This window comes from Trichomycterus rosablanca, chromosome 14 (genome assembly GCF_030014385.1).
Source record: "Trichomycterus rosablanca isolate fTriRos1 chromosome 14, fTriRos1.hap1, whole genome shotgun sequence".
Classification (NCBI taxonomy): Eukaryota; Metazoa; Chordata; class Actinopteri; order Siluriformes; family Trichomycteridae; genus Trichomycterus; species Trichomycterus rosablanca.
In genome coordinates this window covers 12,512,044-12,538,024 of record NC_086001.1, presented here as the reverse complement: position 1 = coordinate 12,538,024, position 25,981 = coordinate 12,512,044, and the positions used below count along the sequence as shown (strand labels likewise).

At 39.8% G+C, this 25,981-nt stretch overlaps 1 long non-coding RNA gene across 2 annotated transcripts in view; it reads right to left on the bottom strand.

Moving 5' to 3' along the window:
* Window positions 1–25,981, bottom strand: part of LOC134326762 (uncharacterized) — a 235,532-nt gene that overhangs the window by 201,406 nt on the left and 8,145 nt on the right. For both annotated transcript variants that reach the window (XR_010014577.1, XR_010014578.1), the window contains exon 3: window positions 19,409–19,479. This is a non-coding gene — a long non-coding RNA (uncharacterized LOC134326762). The remainder of the gene's footprint in view (window positions 1–19,408; window positions 19,480–25,981) is intronic.

Here is a 25,981-nt window from a genome sequence, read left to right as displayed (position 1 = left end):
GACTCACAGAGCCTGGACGTATGACAAATGCTCCAAATGCACAAAACGTCACACTAAAAAGTGCTGCATTCAAAATGTTTTATGTTTATTATCAGCATGAACAATTAAGCTTGAAACACTTGAAAGTGGGGTAACACTTTACTGACAGAGGTGTTCACTAATCAACCACTATTTAAAAAAATGCTGGTGTTCAATCAGTCAAAAAATAATGAAATACATTTTATAATAAACACTATTATAAAACATCACACAGCTTTTCACTATTATACATCTGACTGTAGTTTGTTTCTCTACATGCTTTGTTAGCCCCCTTTCATGCTGTTCTTCAATGGTCAGGACCACTACAGAGCAGGTATTATTTGGGTGGTGGATCATTCTCAGCACTGCAGTGACACTGACATGGTGGTGGTGTGTTAGTGTGTGTTGTGCTGGTATGAGTGGATAAGACACAGCAGCGCTGCTGGAGTTTTTAAACACCTCACTGTCACTGCTGGACTGAGAATAGTCCACCAACCAAAAATATATCCAGCCGACGGCGCCCCGTGGGCAGCGTCCTGTGACCACTGATGAAGGTCTAGAAGATGACCAACTCAAACAGCAGCAATAGATGAGCCATCGTCTCTGACTTTACATCTACAAGGTGGACCAACTAGGTAGGAGTGTCTAATAGAGTGGACAGTGAGTGGACACGGTATTTACAAACTCCAGCAGCGCTGCTGTGTCTGATCCACTCATACCAGCACAACACACACGAACACACCACCACCATGTCAGTGTCATGCAGTGCTGAGAATAATCCACCACCTAAATAATACCTGCTCTGTGGTGGTCCTGTGGGGGTCCTGACCATTGAAGAACAGGGTGAAAGCAGGCTAAAAAGTATGTAGAGAAACAGATGGACTACAGTCAGTAATTGTAGAACTACAAAGTGCTTCTATATGGTAAGTGGAGCTGATCAAATGGACAGTGAGTGTAGAAACAAGGAGGTGGTTTTAATATTATGGCTGATCGGTGTATATACATTTTGGATTCAGTACAACAAAATTATTGCCTTTGCATTTTCAAGCTTGGTTTATTAATGTATTTTTTTAAAGCTGGGGTGAGGGCTGAAGGTCAGCTATTATGCAGCAGGGTTAAGTCTTTCTGTAGTCAAAGGTTATAGGTCTTTCTAGGGCCCAAAAGAAGGTGTTTAACAGAGCTAAACAGAGTATTTTGGACTGTTCCACTAATATAGGGAAGAAGGTGATTAGTGGTCGCTTTGTCTTGGAAATTATAATGAGCCGATTATTTAAACACTTTTATTTAAATAAGAATTATTGAACCTCAATAAATAATATAACAGCACAATTACTCAGCGGGTCTACATTCAACTTAACACTATTTGTATAATTAGCGCTATGGCTCAGTTGGAACAGTTCAGACCTTTGACAAACTATTTAACCCTTTGATGCACAAGCCAAGCAAACCCCTTCTAATGCACAACATGGGTCAAAAATGATCCATATTCATCCATTCACGAATATTTTCATATGCACATTTGTCAGTTATTCATGTATTTGCTGTCTTAGCTAATAAAAGCTATCTATACTAGAATATGTAAACAGCTAGCAAGCAAATAGTATTGGACATATTCAAGATTCAAGAGCCTAATCTTTGGTTGTCTTTCAAAAGATCAGTAAATATGTTTTTGACTACAAACACTTACAGTAGTCAGTAGTTTCTGTGAAATTCCATAGTAAATACATAAGGGTCATTTTTGACCCATGTTGTGCATTAGAAGGATAGTGATACAAAAATGATTTTTATTAAAAAAGCAAAAAATATAAAACTGAAATAAGGATTTGTGATGATCAAAAACAAGTTAATTGAGGAATTCATGAAAGCTTGAATGATAAAATTAATTGATTGCAACCTGGGTCACTTTTGACCCAGGTTGTGCATCAAAGGGTTAAAAAGAAGAATATTAGCATCTGATAAACCCTAACCACAATCAGTAGAACCAAACTAACAATCAGTCAAATAAGACTAAATGAAAAGATTTTAATAAAAATATATACTATTTTATGGCTAATAAAAATACATGAAACTAAATGTAACCCATCAAAATACAGAACTGTAAATGACAGAATTACTTAATGTTTTAATGAAATAACTATTAAAGTCATTCAGTGCACATTCTCATTGGGTAAATATTGGATTCCAAGAACAATTTTCCAGGGTGGGGGCTGATGCTATACACCAATCAGCCATAACATTAAAACCACCTCCTTGATTCTACACCTACTGTCCATTTTATCAGCTTAGAAGCACTTTGTAGTTTTACAATTACTGACTGTAGTCCATCTGTTTCTCTACATATCTTTTTAGCTTGCTTTCTCCCTGTTCTTCAATGGTCGGGACCCCCACAGGACCACCACAGAGCAGGTATTATTTAGGTGGTGGATCATTATCAGTACTGCAGTGACACTGACATGGTGGTGGTGTGTTAGTGTGTGTTGTGCTGGTATGAGTGGCAACATGAGGAAAACAATTCTCTGGTCTGATGAAATAAAACTTGACCATTTTGGGCAAAAAAACAGGCACTGGACATCATCTGCTTAATAAGAACATTATGATGAAACATGGTGGTGGCAGCATCATGCTATGGAAGGCTTCTCAGCAGCAGGAATAAGGTGACCAGTAAGATACGGATGAACAAGGCCAAATACAAAAACATCCATAAAGAAAACATCCCCCAGAGTTCAGGTGGGAGTGGGCTGACAGTTTACACAAACAACACTGGAGTGGTGTTAAGGCAAGTCTCTGAGCTTTCTAAATGGCCAGACTCAAACAATTTGGAACAACTGTGGAGAGACCTGAAGATAGGAGTTCACAGATGTTCACCATACAGTGTGAGACTGAAAGGATCTGTCATGAAGAATAAGATAAACTGCCTAAATCCAAGTGTACAAAATTTGTAGAGATGTTTAATAAGATTGATGGATAATATGGCAAGTGTATCCATTTAAAATCAAATCCACAACAAAAACTGTGCAAAAATTCAAAGGGTCTGATTTAGTGCTGGGCAGTATGACGGTACATTCGTTATACCATCTTTGATTCCTCATATCATATGGATTTTTCAAATACCACCATACCGTAGCATAATTAATACAACAGCTGTAAGCTTCAGTAAGCAACAAATCATTAAAAACACTTTGGAGCGCTGTGCAGATTAGACACAGCTCACGAGTTAGCGTTAGCTTGACAGTGTTAAAAGATGAAAGAGGCTCCCTCAATATGGTGAATCAAATAAACAAAAACAGATGGAGGATGAAGAGAGGGAGACCAAATATGCACCGGAAGAACCTGCCAAAGAAATGAGGCGTGTCAGCAGTTTAGAACAGAATAAAACACTACATACTGCACGGTTTGTCGAGTCACGACTGTTGCGAACAACGACATTATGATCGCAGTAACAATCCATATTGGCAATGACAGATTCCTCTATGCACAGTCGAGAAAGAAGCTTTCAGAGCAATAATTAAAACACTTATGAGGCAAAAAAACTTCAGGTCAGTTGCTAAACCAACGTTATAAGCGAACTGGAAGCGTAGATATTTCTACAACAGACCTGTGGTCAAGTGGTCCTGTTGAGTTTGCAAACGTTATTTTATTTGTTAAAGGGAGAGCTAAAGGTAATTGTACAATACTTAAATATTAAACAATAATAACTGTATTTATTGCAACTGTTTCACGCGTACTGATTCCATCATATATTGTGTCATTATGTGGGGCCAAGCAAACCTTATAGTACTCAAAATCATTATATACAGTGGGGCCAAAAAGTATTTAGTCAGCCACTGATTGTGCAAGTTCTCCTACTTAGAAAGATGAGAGAGGTCTGTAATTTTCATCATAGGTACACTTTAACTATGAGAGACAAAATGAGAAAAAAAAAATCCAGGAAATCACATTGTAGGATTTTAAAAGAATTTATTTGTAAATTATGGTGGAAAATAAGTATTTGGTCACCCACAAACAAGCAAGATTTCTGGCTCTCACAGACCTGTAACTTCTTCTTTAAGAAGCTCTTCTGTCCTCCACTCGTTACCTGTATTAATGGCACATGTTTGACCTCATTATCTGTATAAAAGACACCTGTCCACAGCCTCAAACAGTCAGACTCCAAACTCAACCATGGCCAAGACCAAGGAGCTGTCGAAGGACACCAGGAAGAAAATTGTAGACCTGCACCAGGCTGGGAAGAGTGAATCTACAATAGGCAAGCAGGTTGGTGTGAATAAATCAACTGTGGGAGCAATTGTAAGAAAATGGAAGACATACAAGACCATTGATAATCTCCCTCGATCTGGGGCCCAACGCAAGATCTCATCCCGTGGGGTCAAAATGATCATGAGAACGGTGAGCAAAAATCCCAGAACTACACGGAGGGACCTGATGAATGACCTGCAGAGAGCTGGGACCAAAGTAACAAAGGCTACCATCAGTAACACACTACGCCGAGAGGGACTCAAATCCTGCAGTGCCAGGCGTGTCCCCCTGCTTAAGCCAGTACATGTCCAGGCCCGTCTGAAGTTTGCCAGAGAGCATATGGATGATCCAGAAGAGGATTGGGAGAATATCATGTGGTCAGATGAAACCAAAATGGAACTTTTTGGTAAAAACCCAACTCGTCGTGTTTGGAGGAAAAATAATGCTGAGTTGCATCCCAAGAACACCATACCTACTGTGAAGCATGGGGGTGGAAACATCATGCTTTGGGGCTGTTTTTCTGCAAAGGGGACAGGACGACTGATCCGTGTTAAGGGAAGAATGAACAGGGCCATGTATCGTGAGATTTTAAGCCAAAACCTCCTTCCATCAGTGAGAGCATTGAAGATGGAACGTGGCTGGGTCTTCCAGCATGACAATGATCCCAAATACACCGCTCGGGCAACGAAGGAGTGGCTCCGTAAAAAGCATTTCAAGGTCCTGGAGTGGCCTAGTCAGTCTCCAGACCTCAACCCCATAGAAAATTTGTGGAGGGAGTTGAAAGTCCTTGTTGCCCAGCGACAGCCCCAAAACATCACTGCTCTAGAGGAGATCTGCATGGAGGAATGGGCCAAAATACCAGCTACAGTGTGTGCAAACCTGGTGAAGACTTACAGGAAACGTTTGACCTCTGTCATTGCCAACAAAGTTACAAAGTATTGAGTTGAACTTTTGTTATTGACCAAATACTTATTTTCCACCATAATTTACAAATAAATTCTTTAAAAATCCTACAATGTGATTTCCTGGATTTTTGTTTTCTCATTTTGTCTCTCATAGTTGAAGTGTAGCTATGATGAAAATTACAGACCTCTCTCATCTTTCTAAGTAGGAGAACTTGCACAATCAGTGGCTGACTAAATACTTTTTGGCCCCACTGTACATGGTAAAATTAAAACTTTTTTTTGGTTATACCACCAGCCCTAGTCTGATTACTTCCTGAATCCACTGAACATGCGCCTTACCAATGTATGTAAACTTTCGACCAGTTCTAACCATTAAATTGAGGGTTGTCATTTCAAATAATGGTTCTCGCAATGCTGGTAATTTGCTAAATAATTTGTAGTGTTGCACTCATTTAATTTCCCTGGAGAATAATACCCACGACAGTGCTACACAATTCTAGCCTCGCTAATGATCAACAATGTGGAGTTCTGTTTCTTTCACTAACTGGGCACAATCGGTGAAACTTTTGAATAAAGAAGGCCATTGCATTATGAGGTTTTCTGTGTTTTCCCACGTAATGAGCACTTAGAGCCGTAGACATTTTTTGCTGCAAAAATAGAATAGATTAGCGTTTCCAATCTGGGGCTTGTTACGATGATTAGCAGCTACAGGAGCTAGTACATGATTATTTTTAAAGCTGGCTTGGTCAAGATCGCGGTCATTATTCATAGTTTGGATCGGGATTTCTGATCCAAACTATTTCTATTACCATTTACAGTGCCCTAAAAAGTATTCAGCCCCCCAGCTGATCATTCAAGCAGTAGAAATCAGTTTGAATACCGTCTCAATCCACATGTCACAGCAGGTCTGGGATGAAAAAAAATGGACGAGGCAGAGGTCTATCAGTATTGTTGAGAGTTCAAAGCAACACGAGTGTTTTAAACAGCAGGTAGCTTGGCGGTCAAACCTTTGCTCACTCTTTGTGGTTGTTTCAATGTCTATTTGGGTTTCCATTCTAAATGTAGATTGGCTACACAAAAGCCCTTGGTGTTAGTGAGTGGGTAAAGCCATAACATTAAAACCACCTCCTTGTTTCTACACTCACTGTCCATTTTATCAGCTCCACTTACCATATAGAAGATCTTTGTAGTTCTACAATTACTGACTGTAGTCCATTTGTTTCTCTACATATCTTTTTAGCCTGCTTTCACCCTGTTCTTCAATGGTCAGGACCCCCACAGGACCACCACAGAGCAGGTATTATTTAGGTGGTGGATGATTCTCAGCACTGCAGTGACACTGACATGGTGGTGGTGTGTTAGTGTGTGTTGTGCTGGTATGAGTGGATCAGACACAGCAGCGCTGTTGGAGTTCTTAAATACCGTGTCCACTCACTGTCCACTCTATTAGACACTCCTACCTAGTTGGTCCACCTTGTAGATGTAAAGTCAGAGGCGATTGCTCATCTATTGCTGCTGTTTGAGTTGGTCATCTTCTACACCTTCATCAGTGGTCACAGGACACTGCACATGGGGCACTAGTGGCTGGATATGTGACAGTGATGTGTTTAAAAACTCCAGCAGCGCTGCTGTGTCTGATCCACTCATACCAGCACAACACACACTAACACACCATCACCATGTCAGTGTCACTGCAGTGCTGAGAATGATCCACCACCCAAATAATACCTGCTCTGTAGTGGTCCTGTGGGGGTCCTGACCATTGAAAAACAGCATGAAAGTGTAGAAACAAGGAGGTGGTTTTAATGTTAAAGCTGATTGGTGTATATTCCAAGAAAATAATATATTCTTTTTTAGCAAAACCACATTTGAGACCATCCCTCCTCACACATTCTCTCTCAAATTCAGTTTTAGTTGGTAACCCACATGAACAAAGACCAGGAACAAGATGTTTCTCAGGCTCAGTGTTTCTATGCAGCACTCTCTTTTATTGAAATCTTTTACATTTATTTTTTATAATATTGATTTTGTGTGTTTGCATGTCTGCTGTGATGGACTGGTGATCTGTCCGGTGTGTTTCCTGCCTCTCTTCCAAAGAATCGGACCAACATGAATCATGAAAATCAACTCACCATAAAATAACTCTAACGAGGAACTCTGGGCCGAGCAACAAAGCATGTCTCTTCATATTATCCTAAGTCACAGCGTTCGCCTGTGTACACGTACCAAGCTCCTCTTTTCCTTTGGCAATTTAAGCAAGTCAGGCATTAGTGTGTAGAATAAAAATAGAGGCCAGATAAGGACAGTGAAACCCTGATACGCTCAACTGTTCACTCGCTCTCCATTCTCATGCTGAAATGTCCCTGTTTGCTTTCTCAGGCTTCCACATGCCAGTGATCTGAGGCATTTATTGGCTTTTAAAAGCACTGCATTTAGGCAGCTTGTGGTGCAATATGTGGTCACTTAAAAGCAAAAACAGTAGTTTGTGGTTTCTCCAAAAGGAAGAACCACATTAGGTTTGCTGTCATTTAGTAGTGCAGTTGTAAACGATCCCACTGAAAGTGCCACATGAAATGAAATGTGACCCACTTTTATTTCCATCAAGTATAATAGAGGGAATGTCAGGAAGAGCAAAAGCTAAAATATTCTTATTGAAACAAGGAAGAAAACATGATTGTTTTAAACTGGTGAATACTTCTCCACTGCTGCTTAAAAATAAAAAAAATAAACAAATATATTATTAAAAAGGGGTAAAGAGCTGGCTGCCTAGCACAAACAGGAGCCACCTTGAACTCCAGCCAAATATTTTACAGACGTTATCAATAACTATAACAATAAAAAGTGTTCATTATGGTAGACACCATTGTATTTAAAATCTAGAATTTAGATTTTATATAAAATCAAATGTCCTTGCTTGTCATATGCACATACATATAGTACATTTCTTTTTACACTGATCAGCCATAACATTAAAACCACCTCCTTGTTTTTACACACACTGTCCATTTTATCAGCTCCACTTACCATATAGAAGCACTTTGTAGTTCTACAATTACTGACTGTAGTCCATCTGTTTCTCTACATACTTTTTTTACCTGCTTTCACCCTGTTCTTCAATGGTCAGGACTCTCTCAGGACCACCACAGAGCAGGTATTATTTAGGTGGTGGATCATTGTGCAGTGACACTGACATGGTGGTGGTGTGTTAGTGTGTGTTGTGCTGGTATGAGTGGATGTGACAGTGATGTGACAAATACCGTGTCCATTCACTGTCCACTCTATTTAGACACTCCTACCTAGTTGGTCCACCTTGTAGATGTAAAGTCAGAGACGATCGCTCATCTATTGCTGCTGTTTGAGTTGCTCATCTTCTAGACCTTCATGAGTGGTCACAGGACGCTGCCCACGGGGCGCTGTTGGCTCGATGTTTTTAGTTAGTGGACTATTCTCAGTCCAGCAGTGACAGTGAGGTGTTTAAAAACTCCATAAGCATTGCTGTGTCTTATTAACTCATACCAGCACAACACACACTAACACCACCACCACCATGTCAGTGTCACTGCAGTGCAGAGAATGATCCACCACCTAAATAATACCTACTCTGTGGTGGTCCTGTGGGGGTCCTGACCATTGAAGAACAGGGTGAAAAAAGGTTAAAAAGGTATGTAGAGAAACAGATGGACTACAGTCAGTAATTGTAGAACTACTAAGAGCTTCTATATGGTAAGTGGAGCTGATAAAATGGACAGTGAGTGTAGAAACTAAGAGATGGTTTTAATGTTATGGCTGATCAGTGTATTTTTGTACTTGTTTGGTTTATGAATTTGTTAATAATTTATTTATAAATTAGCATTTAATTGTCAGGTTTTAAAAAGCTTAACTGCAAGTGGTTGGTTTAACAGTGACTTAAAACTTATGCCTGCATTGCTACACTTAGATCAAATCTGGAAACTAAAGATGCAGGTAATGTTTATAATCTTTAGTATTTGCCCAAAAAACATAACTGCAAAATGCCAGACTGGATATGTTACACTTTACCCTCATGTCCAACGTAAATTGCCAACTCTGGACACGACGGTAAGTAAATAAAGTAAAAATAAAAAGGTAATACATATTCGGCATGAACACATCCAGATGATAAGACAAGTTTTATGACTGCAGCCTGCACCCCTTCAGTCACCTGTATTACTCTCTTGATGCCCTCAACAAAGCAGCACTCTCCAGCACTTTGTGGCAGAGCATCATTTTTTACCATTTATCTCTGTGCTCCATCTGGGGGCCAGCAAGACGTTTCAGAGGGTTGTTAAAGAAATGCGGGCTAAAAAAAAATCAGAGCTTTTCATTTCCTTTTCTTATCAGCACGTTGCTAGTATTTCATGTCAGCACGACTCGGGCTTCTTGTGGTGCATCTATAACAGCCAGCGATGCAGTCACGGACTAGATGACCTTGAGGCAACAAAGTCCTGACAGCAAAGGTGCAGCCTGAGGCCCGGATCATTCCTTCCTTCTTCTTTCATCACCAAAAGAATAAAGACGGGGAAAGAAGAATGATATAAATAACGGTTCTGATCTTCTTAGTGTTTAGTGGGTGATCTTTGATATTTCCATAAACATATAAGATAAGTAGCTCTATACGCTGCAGGAGCAGCTTCTGACTTGTTTTGGGTTTGGGTAGATGCTTGGTAAAAAAGGGATTTAACAGGCCAAGTGATGTGAAATCAGAGGGGAGGGAAAAAGGAGGCAAAGGAAAAACCTTAGCACTAGTAAAGACACAGTTTAAAGAAGGCGAGGTGTGCTGGTAGGGAGCTGCATGATGCAATCGGACCAACACTTTTTGGCTCTTTTTTCCCTGTGTGCCCATGCAGGCACATAGTAGGTATGCTTCAATATTACATCAGACTAATTCTTTATTTAGGGCAGGCTTTTCAAACTTGCACCAAACTGATCAAATCTAATCGGCATGAAACACAAGAACAGACCAGAATGGACATTTGTGAACTGCTGCCACAAAGTAGGCACACAATTCTCTAGGATGTTCTATGCTGTAGCATGTTGTGGGAATTCAAAATAACCCTTAAAGATTGACACAGACAACCGGAGTAATAGTAAAAGCAAAATATCGATTTATTACTCAGCTGAGGACTCATCTCATAATGCAAACACACACAGGCCTTTACAGGAGAGAAGGGTGGATACCCTCCGCCCCTTTCACAGTATTTATACCCCGCTTTACTGCCCCTTCAGGCTAACTCTGCTCAGCGACCCAGCTCAAGGCAGACTTTCCACACCAAACCTGTTTATTAGGGATGTCCCGATCACGTTTTTTTGTTCTCGATCCCGATCCCAATCATTAATTTTGATCCCGATCCGATACCGAGTCTCAAACCGATACTTGTATTTTCTAGATATTGTCTAGATAAGAACTGGATAATACTGTTCACACAGTGCACACTTCAAGTACATTACAGTTATTAAGATTAATCCAATGGATATGTTTAACAACTAAATAGCTCTGCAGTGCTGTAGATAAAAAAATTGCCTGCATCCAAGCTGTATTCGGCTGAGTGTTTATTTTTTAGGTGCCGTATCAAATTGGTAGATCGTTTGGTTAAATGATATCTGGTTTGTTTATGAGCCACCGTACTTGTAGGCGTGTTGTAACTAAGCCAATCAGAGTGCTTAATACTGAGATGTCGTTCAGTCTTGTAACATGGTAACAGCTGTATGTTATGGTCCCTGAAGTTTTCATACTCGGATTAAAAGTTATTGTTTTGTAAACCGGAGTGATCCTTGACTCACACACCATATAAATAGTAAAATTCTACAGTAATGAACGCAGCTCTGCTACTACCGCCTCGTGAAAAGCTCGCATTGCAGACATTACACTTCACAGTTGGACTCTCCGTTTACGACACCTGCTTGACCGCTGACGTTAAATGAATGATCGGGCTTAGGATCGGGTTTAGTAAAGCCGATACCGTTCAGTTAAAAAATGCCTTGATCGGGCCCGATTCCGACATCCCGACTGTTTATCATTCTACAGCAATGGACATCCTGTTAAGAACATGGCGTACTTGCATAAGAATGGGAGTGCAATCAAAACCGTGTGTGCGGGGGTGCCCTTGCCAAGGTCAAAATGACTTCTGAAACCTTCAAAAAGTCTCTTCTACCTCTGCTAATTGTACTAAGAAAGCAGAAACTAATGAGTTTAATGCAAATAACTAATAAAATATAACATTTCCAGTCATAAGCATTAGAATTTCTCTTCATGTAAATGAACAGCCCAAAACAATTAAAACAGCACCAACATTATTACCATCCATCCACCACATCACCACTGCTCAACAGTCCAATGATGCTGCATTTGACACAATTCCTGTTAATGCTTGCTATTATAAATATAAACCTAAGGATTGTAAGCTGCTGCTCGGCTATGGAAACCCAACCAGCAATAATCTAGACAAACACTTTTGTGCTGTTATTGAATTTTACCATCTGAAGCTTGGTGCTCACTAGTTCTAGACAAAGCAGTACTTGGAGTCCAAACAAAATACACAGATCAACCATAACATTAAACCCACCTCCTTGTTTCTACACTCACTGTCCATTTTATCAGCTCCACTTACCATATTGAAGCACTTTGGAGTTCTACAATTACTGACTGTAGTCCATCTGTTTCTCTGCATGCTTTGTTAGCCCTCTTTCATGCTGTTCTTCAATGGTCAGGACCACTACAGAGCAGGTATTATTTGGGGGGTGGATCATTCTCAGCACTGCAGTGACACTGACAGGGTGGTGGTGTGTTAGTGTGTGTTGTGCTGGTATGAGTGGATCAGACACAAAAGCGCTGATTGAGTTTTTAAACACCTCACTGTCACTGCTAGAGTGAGAATAGTCCACCAACCAAAAATATCCAGCCAACAGCGCTTGTGGGCAGCGTCCTGTGACCACTGATGACGGTCTAGCAGATGACCAACTCAAACAGCAGCAATAGATGAGCGATCGTCTCGGACTTTACATCTACAAGGTGGACCAACTAGGTAGGAGTGTCTAATAGAGTGGACAGTGAGTGGACACGGTATTTAAAAACTCCTGCAGCTCCTGTGTCTGATCCACTCATAGCAGCACAACACACACTAACACACCACCACCATGTCAGTGTCACTGCAGTGCTCAGAATCATCCACCACCTAAATAATACCTGATCTGTGTGGGTCTTGTGGGGGTCCTGACCATTGAAGATCAGGGTGAAAGGGGGCTAACAAAGCATGCAGAGAAACAGATGGACTACAGTCAGTAATTGTAGAACTATAAAGTGCTTCTATATGATAAGTGGAGCTGATAAAATGGACAGTGAGTGTAGAAACAAGGAGGTGGTTTTAATGTTATGGCTGATCGGTGTATGTTTTAAATGATGACACCACCTTTTTTAATCTGAATAAAGGAGTGGATTTAGCTACATGGTCCGTTGAGAGTTAGAAGAAATATAAATATTTTTTGCAATGCAGCGTTGGTATTATGATTTGGTGTGAATGATAAAGTCACAAATACTGTAAAGCTTGTAAATGATGATATATATATATATATATATATAAATATATATCTAAACTATATTTTGCCCCTGCCCTACACATTTACAACCCTTATTCTGTATCTTGCATCCAAGCATGAGCTTCACCTGATGTAACTAGTTAGTAGTTAAAGACCAAAGTCTATAAATTTAGCAAGTGGAGTGGTGTAGCTCATGCTTAGATAGTATAAAAACTAGTAGCCATACTGGCAGTTTGTGAATAGACACATGGACACTTTCCCCGTCAAGGATCAGCTGAAATAGGGTTGCTTCTAAATGGTTCCACTTCACAAAGGTCTACCATAGCATAGGTTAATAGGTTAATAAACAAAGTTGTTGAAAGGATACATCCCATAAGAGCACCTAAACCCTTCAGTATTACCCACTAACCCTACTGCTAATTCAATGTGAATGCACTGACCATATTGGCTGAACATACAGTGTATCACAAAAGTGAGTACACCCCTCACATTTCTGCAAATATTTCATTATATCTTTTCATGGGACAACACTATAGAAATAAAACTTGGATATAACTTAGAGTAGTCAGTGTACAACTTGTATAGCAGTGTAGATTTACTGTCTTCTGAAAATAACTCAACACACAGCCATTAATGTCTAAATGGCTGGCAACATAAGTGAGTACACCCCACAGTGAACATGTCCAAATTGTGCCCAAATGTGTCAATATTTTGTGTGACCACCATTATTATCCAGCACTGCCTTAACCCTCCTGGGCATGGAATTCACCAGAGCTGCACAGGTTGCTACTGGAATCCTCTTCCACTCCTCCATGATGACATCACTGAGCTGGTGGATGTTAGACACCTTGAACTCCTCCACCTTCCACTTGAGGATGTGCCACAGGTGCTCAATTGGGTTTAGTCCATCACCTTTACCTTCAGTTTTTGAAGGGAGGGGATCATGCTCTGTTTCAGAATGTCACAGTACATGTTGGAATTCATGTTTCCCTCAATGAACCGCAGCTCCCCAGTGCCAGCAACACTCATGCAGCCCAAGACCATGATGCTACCACCACCATGCTTGACTGTAGGCAAGATACAGTTGTCTTGGTACTTCTCACCAGGGCGCCGCCACACATGCTGGACACCATCTGAGCCAAACAAGTTTATCTTGGTCTCGTCAGACCACAGGGCATTCCAGTAATCCATGTTCTTGGACTGCTTGTTTTCAGCAAACTGTTTGCTGGCTTTCTTGTGCGTCAGCTTCCTTCTGGGATGACGACCATGCAGACCGAGTTGATGCAGTGTGCGGCGTATGGTCTGAGCACTGACAGGCTGACCTCCCACGTCTTCAACCTCTGCAGCAATGCTGGCAGCACTCATGTGTCTATTTTTTTAAAGCCAACCTCTGGATATGACGCCGAACACGTGGACTCAACTTCTTTGGTTGACCTTGGCGAAGCCTGTTCCGAGTGGAACCTGTCCTGGAAAACCGCTGTATGACCTTGGCCACCATGCTGTAGCTCAGTTTCAGGGTGTTAGCAATCTTCTTATAGCCCAGGCCATCTTTGTGGAGAGCAACAATTCTATTTCTCACATCCTCAGAGAGTTCTTTGCCATGAGGTGCCATGTTGAATATCCAGTGGCCAGTATGAGAGAATTGTACCCAAAACACCAAATTTAACAGCCCTGCTCCCCATTTACACCTGGGACCTTGACACCTGAAACCAGGGAGGGACAACGACACATTTGGGCACAATTTGGACATGTTCACTGTGGGGTGTACTCACTTATGTTGCCAGCTATTTAGACATTAATGGCTGTGTGTTGAGTTATTTTCAGAAGACAGTAAATCTACACTGCTATACAAGTTGTACACTGACTACTCTAAGTTATATCCAAGTTTCATGTCTATAGTGTTGTCCCATGAAAAGATATAATGAAATATTTGCAGAAATGTGAGGGGTGTACTCACTTTTGTGATACACTGTATTTAAAACTCTGTCCTAAAAGTTGCATATATTCGAGAGACTATTATAACTTCTGCAGCCGCCCTGTTCTCCCCAAACTGCATTAATAATAACGATCTATAGCAGTCTGATTTGTGCTACAGGTTCCACTCACTCTATCCAAGGCTAAACTAATTCATGGTGTATTATTATCACTTCTGTTCCTGCTACATGACGCTCATTGAGCTCTCAGACGCCCACACCGAGAGCTGAGATATTTTTTTTTATATGAGCAGTAAAATTCCATCCAAACCCACAGATTCTTACCAATGGTAGAACAAAAAGCAAAGAGCAGTTATAAATTAAAGGCTGTTTTTTTTTACTTTTACAGTGAGAGAAATCTGTTAGCTTTTTCAGGTCCTTTTAATTTATAGTAGTTTTTGTGGAAATGGTGTTAATTTTGTTTTAATTAATTTGAGTGGAGTTATTCATCCAATATGGTTTATATATATAGCAACTGTATGACTTTCACACATATGCAAGTCACCCATGCCACAGTCATTAATGCAGCCTATACCAGGACAGATGTTGGCTTTTGCACCTTTCACACGTAACAGCCTGGATGGAAGGCTTGTTTTTCCTAAAAGTTTATTTATTTAGTTATTAGGATTTTATCATCCCTTTTTACAGTCCTTGGTTACATTAATGACAGGACAGGTAGTTACTGGTTACACAAGATTCATCAGTTCCAGTCTTTAATGTCAAACACAGTCATGGACAATTTTGTATCTCAAATTCACCTCACTTCCTCCCTCAGACAGTGGGAGGAAACCGGAGCTCCACTCCTCCTGGGAAATGAACCCAGGAACTTCTTGCTGTGCGGCAACAGTGCTACCTAGGGATGTAACGATGCACCACAAGACAGTTAATAACTGATTCAAAAAGTACACGATTCAAATCAATTTGACATGTAAAATGAATCGATATTCACTTTAAACAGCAGAGGGCACTGGCGCTATAAACCTCGCCTGGTTGACATCATTGGCGCTGTACACCTGGTTGCCAGATTTGAGGTTTTGCATAGTTTGAAATAAAAGGGCATTTATTAATCAGATAAATAAAAGATAATCACAAATACAGTATTTTATTCTCTTGTTTTAAGAAAAATAATAAAAGGAAACTTTGTCATAATTTGTCTTCAATTTTAGTTTAAAAAAATTGGGAAAAAATCGTATGGTGAACCCAGTATTGTGAATTGTAATTTGCATTGCATTGTGGGTGGAATGTATTGTTACATCCCTAGTGCTACCCATGAACTCACCGTGCCCCCCTTTTTCTAAAAGCAAACTAAAAACTAAGACTTAAATGACCACAGCACATTAAGCTACAGCCACTGTAGCTTGAACCCAGAGAACTCTGCAGCACGTATGCATTAAATCAGTGTTTGGTTTTTGTCTTTCCATAACAAAGTTTTAGGTATTAGGTATTTATGAATGCAGTGGCGGACTATATTAAAGAACGGTAATTTTCTGTTGTGCCTATATTCAGTACAGGAGCATGACAGTTCTTACTGCTTTCTGTGGGGACAAAGGTCACAACCATTAGACTCTGGTTTATGGTGCTGCCCTACACAGACTGGGATTTCTCTTGATTCTTTTAATCTTTTTACAATATTATGTATGGTAGACGGTAAAATGCATTGAAAAATGTTCTCTTTCATGAAATTTGGCCAGAGGGGTAAGCCATAACGTATTTGTATTTACAAAAGACTGAGCCTTTGGTTAACTATTCACCTGCTCACTGTGGAATATTTCAAAACTGTGTGATTCGGATAAGCACTTTTAATAATTTTTATTAGGAACACAAACCCTGTTAGCTTTTGTTGTAAGAAAACAGTTAGGGACTACAGCTATTTTCTTTTACAGGATATCATTGGCAATATTCCTCTCCCAGTGTTGCCAATGAGGTAAAATGTAATGAAATTAGAGTTTCAAAGACTGATGATTTTTTTTTTTTTTTTTTTGTTTATGCATTTTCTCCCCTTTTTTCTCCCTTTTAGCATGTCCAATTGCCCGATTGCGTCATGCTTCCTCTCCAACAATGCCGATCCCCACTCTGATTGAGGAGAACAAAGCTAACCCATGCCCCCTCCGACACGTGGGCAGCAGCCATATGCATTTTGTCACCTACACTTTGACGAGTGCAGTGCGGATAAGCACTGTGTACGGAGAGACACACCCTGACAGACAGCACTCTTTTTCCGTCTCTGTTCAGGCGCCATCAATTAACCAGCAGAGGTCGTAATTGCATTAGTTATGAGAGAGTCCCTATCTGGCTTTTTAATATACCACCCCTAACTGAACAACAGGCCAATCGTTGTTCATGTGGCTGCTCAGCCCAGCCAGCAGGTAGAGCTGAGATTCGATACGATGTATTCGAGATCCCAGCTCTGGTGTCAGCGTGTGTTTTTACCGCTGCGCCACCTGAGCGGCGACTGATGATAAGTTCCAGTTAAATAAGAGGGTTGGTAAAATAAAAATGAAAATATATGATAACCTTAATAGTTTGCTAACAACAGAAGGTATTATAGGGCGCCAAATTATATAGGTACTGTATTCAAATCAAAGCCATCATCCTTATTAAAGTCTATGAAGAATAATAACAATAATAATAATAATTCTAGAGGATAAGAATAAATATTGTAAAACTAAATAAAGTGTGCATTTTATATAAATATATGTTTTATTTTTAACTTAGCCTATTAGGAATACAAATATGTTATAAAAGCCAGCATTTCTAAACCTAAATAGCAAATCTGTAATGGCAGACGTCTCCCTTATTAAAAAGTAAGTAGATTTCCTACTGAGTGCGTATAAAACTCATCAAAAAGTCATCAGCGCTGAGTTCCAAAAATAGTAAAATAATAAGGTAACATAACACTGTATATATTAAAAAAACTGTTGTGCTTGACAGCATTGAAAGACACATTTTAGGTTTAAGTACAACCTTTAAAATGTCTCTCTGTTCACAATGCTCTCGTTTTTCCTTGTTTGACAGCTGAGTTTTAAGTATGGTAAAAATACCGGAGACATGGTGACAGTACAGGCACGTCCTCATAGAGACACAGTTTCCATGGCAGAGGGACGAGGACCTCTCAACAGAGGATATTTTCTAGCCTAACTGCACTGTCTGCCAATGTTCCTGATAGGTAAAAAAACCTGCATTGGGCTTCTTTTTCATTAAAACTTTAAACAGACCATTAGTGGTGTGTCCATTAAAAGAAATTGGTGACTCACAGCGCAATCACCAACCAACAGGACCTTTGAAACACGATCTCCTGCATGAAAACATGCAACACTTCACAGAAAAGCTTAAATAATAATAATTTGACTTTTTTGTTCTACTTCTAACGCAAAACATATAAGTGCTGTAACAAAATGCAACTGTTGGTGTTCAAATTAAAATTGTAGATGCTAGAAAACATAAATTTATTTTCATTTAAATTATGGAGAACATTGAAATCTATTGACTAATTAATTAATCTATCTAATATTTCTTTTGCAATTTTTCCCCCAATTTTCTCCCTTATCCTGTATCCAAATACCCTGATTGCATTATGCATCACCTCTACCGATACAGCCCTCCACTGCTGACTGAGGAGCGCCGCAACTGACACACAGCCCTTCCGACACGTGTGCATTACCGACTGCATCTTTTCACCTGCACGAGGTGAGATCATATGCGGATCAGCCTTGTGTACGGAGAATCACACCCTGATCAGCATTATTCCTCAACTCTGTGCCCTGGGCCGGCTTTCCCACCCTGTGTGAACAACAGCCAATCGTTGTTCATGTAGCCACCCAGCCCAGCCGGTAGGTATTTTAAGGTAGGTATTTGTTGCCCTGTGATGGACTTGTGCCCTGTCTGGCGTGTCCAACTAATCTGTTGTTGCCTTTCCCAAATGTTCCCAAAAACACCGCACAAGATTTCACAGCACGCTTTTAGATCAGTGACAAAAAGCTGGACTTGAGGGGTGATCTAAAAGCAGCAGGAACAACAATTAGACGGTATTTGTTAAGCCATGAACTGCACCGCAGTCATCCAACGCAAAACTCTTTTCTCTGTGCATCTAGTTTAGCAAACATTTGCAGGCTAGCATTTAGACAAAACAGAACAACAGGCCAACAATTCAGCTCATCATGTTCAGGGAAATGAAAGCTTATGCACACATGATCCTATAAACACCACTTACATTGACATGAGGTGAAAGTATCTTATAACACGGCTGCTTTTCTACAAACAGTAAAGGGTCGTTACATGGCATTGAAGAAAACATGAATAGAGCAATGAACTGCTTTATATCAAAGAAAGATGCAATCTTATTTGCCAATGTACGTAATCCAGAGAGAAAAATGAAGCTTTCATGAAGATATCACAATATTTCTAAATAAACCTTTCTGTATTTTTATACCCTTCACAAAAGACATTTGTATGGAATAATTTGTCCACGTGATCATCACAGCTGTAATGGTATTTACAATAACACACAACCTTAAGTGTTCTATTGCTTTTATACAACGGTTTTGTTTTTTATAAATACATAAAATAAAACAACTTGAATTATATACTGAATATGCTTCAATGCTTTCAATGTCTGTGACGATGTAAGTACTCCTTACACATTACCAAATCTGTCTGTATTGATTACCAGCAGACTAGACTAATTTATCCGATGTAAATAGTGTAAATAAATAAATAGGTACTTACATGTTGTCTGGCGATGATCCGGGTGTCGGCGAGGTCGGTGCTGGTCCGGGACTTTGACGTGTAGTAGGTATCTGAAGATAGAAAAGAACAGAATAATGAATAAAGCTAGCTGAATTACTGATTTAAGTTCTGCATATGCATTATGTATTGTGAATGAATGTGTACACTGAATGTTATGGCCATATGAATGTGATTTGTTGTTTAAATGCTCTCTTTAATCTCTCCTGCTTCAGGATTGGCCACCAGGTCCTAGAGTGGAGGGGCCTCCTAGTTAAAGCAGGAGGAAGTGAGGAGGGAATGAAAAAAGATGGCAGAAAGTCTTATGTAGCTTCGCAGCTATAGCCATATAGTGAGACTGCTATGGTCTTAATCTTTTCTCAGTGGTAACTGCCTTTAGTTGACTGAGGTCAATGGGAATACTTATGTCAACCAGCTTTGGTTTTTATTCGTCAACGCGTTTGTAAATATTTCTTGTGTGTGTGAATAAAACAATAACACTGGGAACTTGGACTTTCGAGCTTCTGTCCTTCTTGCAAGCCTCCAACCCTTGGCTCAACCTACGGTACCTCACCTCTCTACAATGTCTTCTGCTAAAAAGAAGTTTTACCACAAATAAGTCAAGTAACGAGTGAGACATAACTAGTAATAAGCACTGATAAGTAAAAACAAGCTTTATGTACACAAACCTTGATTGTTTAGTATTGGTTCTTGTACAAAATGATAAACTGATAAAATGAACTTTATTACAGCATTGACCTGCAGCTTGCATTTTGCCAGAAAGTTGCTGGTTCAGGCCCCACTACTGCCAGGTTGCTGCTGCTGTTGGGGCCTTTAGTAAGGCCCTTAACCCTCAGTTGCTTAGACTGTATACTGTCTCTGTAATGTAAGTCGCTTTGGGTAAAGGTGTCTGCTAAACCCCAAAAAAAGTACATTTAAATGAAATGTAACGTATGTTGGCCCAATGTTGGTGAACGTTGTCACGTCAAATTCCGCCATTAGAGCAACATCTCTAATTGGCTGAATTTTCAGAACGTTGGATAATGGTTTTTAATCAAAACACCACCGTTTATCCAACATCAATTCCACGTTGGCATGCACGCATGATTTAAAATTATGTTAATTATAATAGCTTTAAATAGTATAGCTTTAAAACTACTTTGTCAGTATTACAGCATGTTCAGTATAAAAATCAGGGTTGTCTTTGATTTACTTTATAAAAACTTGTATACAAGCAATAAAACACTCAAGGTTTAGTATTATTGTGAATAACATCACGGCTGTAATGACCTGCGACGCTCACCGTGAACATATGTCATTTAAACAATAACAAAATAATCGTTTAATATCTGATTTCCCTTTAAAATAGAAAACTGTTATCTAGGTTGCTTGGCTCTGAGATAGATAGAAGCGATTGGGAATGACAGCAACTCAGCCACAAAGTGGTAAGTCCCGGAAAATGGCAGAGCAAGGACAATCGCTGCAGACCTCCAAACTTCATGTGGCCTTTAGATTAGCTCAAGAACAGTGCGTAGAGAGCTTCATGGAATGGGTTTCCATGGCCGAGCAGCTGCATCCAAGCCTTACATCACCAAGCGCAATGCAAAGCGTTGGATGCAGTGGTGTAAAGCACGCCGCCACTGGACTCTAGAGCAGTGGAGACGTGTTCTCTGGAGTGACGAATCACGCTTCTCCGTCTGGCAATCCGATAGACGAATCTGGGTTTGGTGATTGCCAGGAGAACGGTACTTGTCTGACTGCATTGTGCCAAGTGTAAAGTTTGGTGGAGGGGGATTATGGTGTGGGGTCGTTTTACAGGAGTTGGGCTCGGCCCCTTAGTTGAAAGGAACTCTTGAAAGGAACTCATGCTCCCAAATAGGGTGGATGGATGGGTGGGGTGGATGGATGGGGGGGTGGATGGGTGGGTGGTTGGGATGGATGGATGGGTGGGTGGGTGGGTGGGATGGGTGGATGGATGGGTGGGTGGTTGGGATGGATGGATGGGTGGGTGGGTGGTTGGGATGGATGGATGGGTGGGTGGGTGGGTGGTTGGGATGGATGGATGGGTGGGTGGGTGGGTGGTTGGGATGGATGGATGGATGGGTGGGTGGGTGGGTGGTTGGGATGGATGGATGGATGGATGGATGGATGGATAGATGGATAGGAAATTAAGAAATTTGCTACATGGCATAAAAAAGCTCCTGCTGTTGTTGATTACAACATTAGATAAAAATGGAATCCATAACAGCGTCAACATAAAAATGTTTCTAAAACGGCACTTGAACTGATCTCATGTACTGTACTATTTACATGGCTGGAAGACTCAATGTAAAATGTGTGTGTGTGTGAGCGTGTTTTCCTACTCAAAGTTGTGTTTACAGGCTTCACAGAAAAACTTACAGAATATTTGATTCAGAATAGTTATTGGTTTTCTGCTTGGCCTCATACGCGCTCTCAGCTATTTGTTTATAACTGCTGTTTTTGATCATTTCTGTGTTTCAGCAACTTATTCGAGCATGTACATGTGCTAGATTTACTGTACCAAACACCATCTTGTAAAAATAACACATTTTCTGCAGCTCAGGTCGTGCAGCGGTAAAACACACGCTAGTACACCGGAGCTGGGATCTCGAATATATCGTATTGAATCTCAGCTCTGCCATCCGGCTGAGCTGAGCGGCCACATGAACAACGACTGGCCTGTTGTTCATATAGGGGTGGGGTAGTAGAAACCCGAATAGGGTCTCCTCGTGACTGATGCAACTATGATTTCTGCTGGCTGATTGATGGCGCCTGCACAGGGGCGGGGAAGAAGTGCGTTGACCAGGGTGTGTCTCTCCGTACACAGGGCTGAACCGCATTAGCACTCGCCTCGTGCAGGTGAAAAAATGCATTCGGCTGCTGCCCACTTGACGGAGGGGGCGTGGGTTAGCTTCGTTCTCCTCAAATCAGAGCGGGGATCGGCATTAGTGGAGAGGAAGCGTGATGCAATCGGGCAACTGGACGCGCTAAAAGTCGGGAGAAAAAGGGGAGAAAAGGCATAAACCATAATAAAAACATAATACATTTTCTGAAACAAAAAAGGTACAAGGAAATGGAATTCTGTTAGGGGAATAAAACAAAATGAGTTTAAAGTGTATAAGTTAATCCAATACCATATGAAGTCGGGGCTCAAAGCAGTGTCATCGACTGAAACAGGTTGGATCGTAAACAACATATTACTGTAGTAAATAAAGTAATATGTTAAGGTATGTAGTACCATTGCTTTCACTAAACACTATGTAGTTCATACGAGCTGGCTTATGAAATAATAGATATTCTTTGTACAGGTAGAAATTGTGAAACTGCAGCTCTGTGTGTGTGTGTTAATAAATGAGACGCCAGAAAGAAGAGACAAAATGTGATGGCAGAATCAATATTGCTGATTTTAAAACCTACTCCTACTCTCTATGACCTAAATTTGAGTTACAACATGATTAAACCACTGGGAACTCAATAACGAGCCCTAATTTGCTTCAGCTGTGATGTGTATAAAACACCACTAGAGATTCTAAAGAAGAAAACTAAGGAGCTGTTATAAAAGTTGAGAGAGGAGATAATTTATTGCACCAAGAGAACTTGGTATAAGAAAATTTTTAGACATTGACCATTTTAGAGACACCACTGGGAATACTGCCTGGAAGTTTCAAACGTATGGCACAGCAGCAAACCTGCCTGGCAGTGGAGAAAAGCCAGAGATTTTAAACAGATGTCCTAGCAATCTCACAAACCTCTGTGTTGCTGCAAAAAAAAACTCACAGGAGGACCTGATGAAGACTCGTTAACAATCAAGAACTTCATGATCAAACCCCACAATGCACAGCACCAAGAAGCACAGGAAGGCTCAACTGGGACACACCAAACAGTCTTATGGAGTGATAAATCAAAATGAATACTACCCCACGGTCAAGTATAAAGGTGAGTCAGTGATAATGTGAGGATTTCTTGGAAATCTTGGCTGTTAGACTGACATGGATTCAAAGAAATGTCAAGACATTTTAAGGAAAAATGTTGTGAAACTGAACCTTGGTGATAACTGGACTTTCCAGCAAAACAATGATCCCAAGCACAGTTCAAATCAATCAAAGCTTGCTTAAGAAATCAGTCCTTACATACACTGATAAGCCATGACATTAAAACCACCCCCTTGTTTCTACACTCACTGTCCATTTGATATAGAAGCATTTTGTAGTTCTACAATTTTTTTAGGCTGCTCACCCTGTTCTTCAATGGTCAGGACCCCCACAGGACCACCACAGAACAGGTATTATTTAGGTGGTGGATCATTCTCAGCACTGCAGTGACACTGACATGGTGGTGGTGTGTTAGTGTGTGTTGTGCTGGTATGAGTGGATCAGACACAGCAGCGCTGCTGGAGTTTTTAAATACCGTGTCCACTCACTGTCCACTCTATTAGACACTCCTACCTAGTTGGTCCACCTTGAAGATGTAAAGTCAGAGACGATCGCTCATCTCAGCTGCCGCTTGAGTTGGTCATCTTCTAAACCTTCATCAGTGATCACAGGACGCTGCCCACGAGGCGCTGTTGGCTGGATATATTTTTAAACTATTCTTAGTCCAGCAGTGACAGTGACATGTTTAAAAACTCCAGCAGCGCTGCTGTGTCTGATCCACTCACACCAGCACAACACACACTAACACACCACCACCATGTCAGTGTCACTGCAGTGCTGAGAATGATCCAACACCCAAATAGTACCTGCTCTGTGGTGGTCCTGTGGGGGTCCTGACCATTGAAGGACAGCATGAAAGGGGGCTAACAAAGCATGCAGAGAAATAGATGGACTACAGTCAATAATTGTAGAACTACAAAGTGCTTCTATATGGTAAGTGGAGCTGATAAAATGGACAGTGAGTGTAGAAACAAGGAGGTGGTTTTAATGTTATGGCTGATCAGTGAATACTGGAGTGGCCTTCTCAGTCTCCAAATTTAAATCCTGCAAAAAATCCTTGCTTGTATGTCTCAATAAATATTCTTTCTCTGTTCAGTGAGACGTCCTGTGGTACATTTTAAATCAATTCTATGGGTGAATGGAGTTGAATATTTCCAATAGCAACTAGTATTAATGTTTATGCAACACTCTATTATCATTACAATTATTATTATTATTGTTTTCTATGATTTTGAGTACCTAAAATGACTTTTGTGATGAACCATAAACTGTAACACATACCATATTATTCCTATTATTCCTTCCTTTCTTTTTTTAAAACCCATGGGATCCTGTAACAGATTTTGAACTGAGCAGAGCATGTTTAGCATGACCTTGATGTTCCTAAGTAAAAGCAGTTTTGCACTGAATAGGTATCTCTATTTTTTTTTCTTATCCCCAGTCAGGGAATATGACTGGTACAGAGAACTAAAGAAACCTTGGCCTTTCTAGATCTGAGCCAAAATTGGCTTTATGTGCGGTATTTAATGATATGACCTACCAACTAATTTGCTAGGTGTAAGGTCAGTGACACTAAACAGTTAAAGAATGTTTGTGTTCATAATACATAATAATGCATTTTTCCCTGTCAGGATGAACAGTGGTCAGTGGTGGGTTAACTGGATATATGGTGCTATAAATAATAAGCTACATCAATGTATTGAAGAAATGTCACTGCTGAAACTCCAAAGTGATGTTAATAAATATTGCACTGCAAGAGTATGGACAGTGTGGAAATTCTACACATTGTGCTAACAGAATAGAAATAGACATAGAAATGCTAATGCAAATAGAATTTGTAATTAAGTAGGCTGCATTCGCCACAACCAGGGCAGCACAATAGGTAGGACTGTTGTCACACAGCAAAAATGAGTTTCTTTTCTGTGTCTGCATCTGCATGTTCTCTTTAAGTCTGTGTGGGTTTTCACCAATTGCGCCGGGTTCCTCCCACATGAATACATGAATGAATGAATGAATGAATGAATTAATGAATTAATGAATTACCTAATTAATTAATTAATTAATTAATAAACGAATGAATGCATGAATGAATGAATAAATGAATAAATAAATTAATAAATAAAATGAATGCATAAATGAATGAATAAATGAATGAATAAATAAATAAATAAATGAATGAATAAATGAATGAATAAATGAATAAATAAATGAATGAATGCATAAATAAATGAATGAATAAATGAATGAATGGATAAATAAATGAATAAATGAATGAATGAATGAATAAATGAATAAATGAATGAATGAATGGATAAATGAATGAATGAATGGATAAATAAATGAATGAATGGATAAATAAATGAATGAATGAATACATGAATAAATGAATGGATAAATAAATGAATGAATGGATAAATAAATGAATGAATGAATAAATGAATAAATGAATGAATAAATGAATAAATGAATGAATGAATGGATAAATGGATAAATGAATAAATGAATGAATGAATGAATGGATAAATAAATGAATGAATAAATTAATAAATTAATGAATGAATGGATAAATGAATAAATGAATGAATGAATGAATGGATAAATTAATGAATAAATAAATGAATGG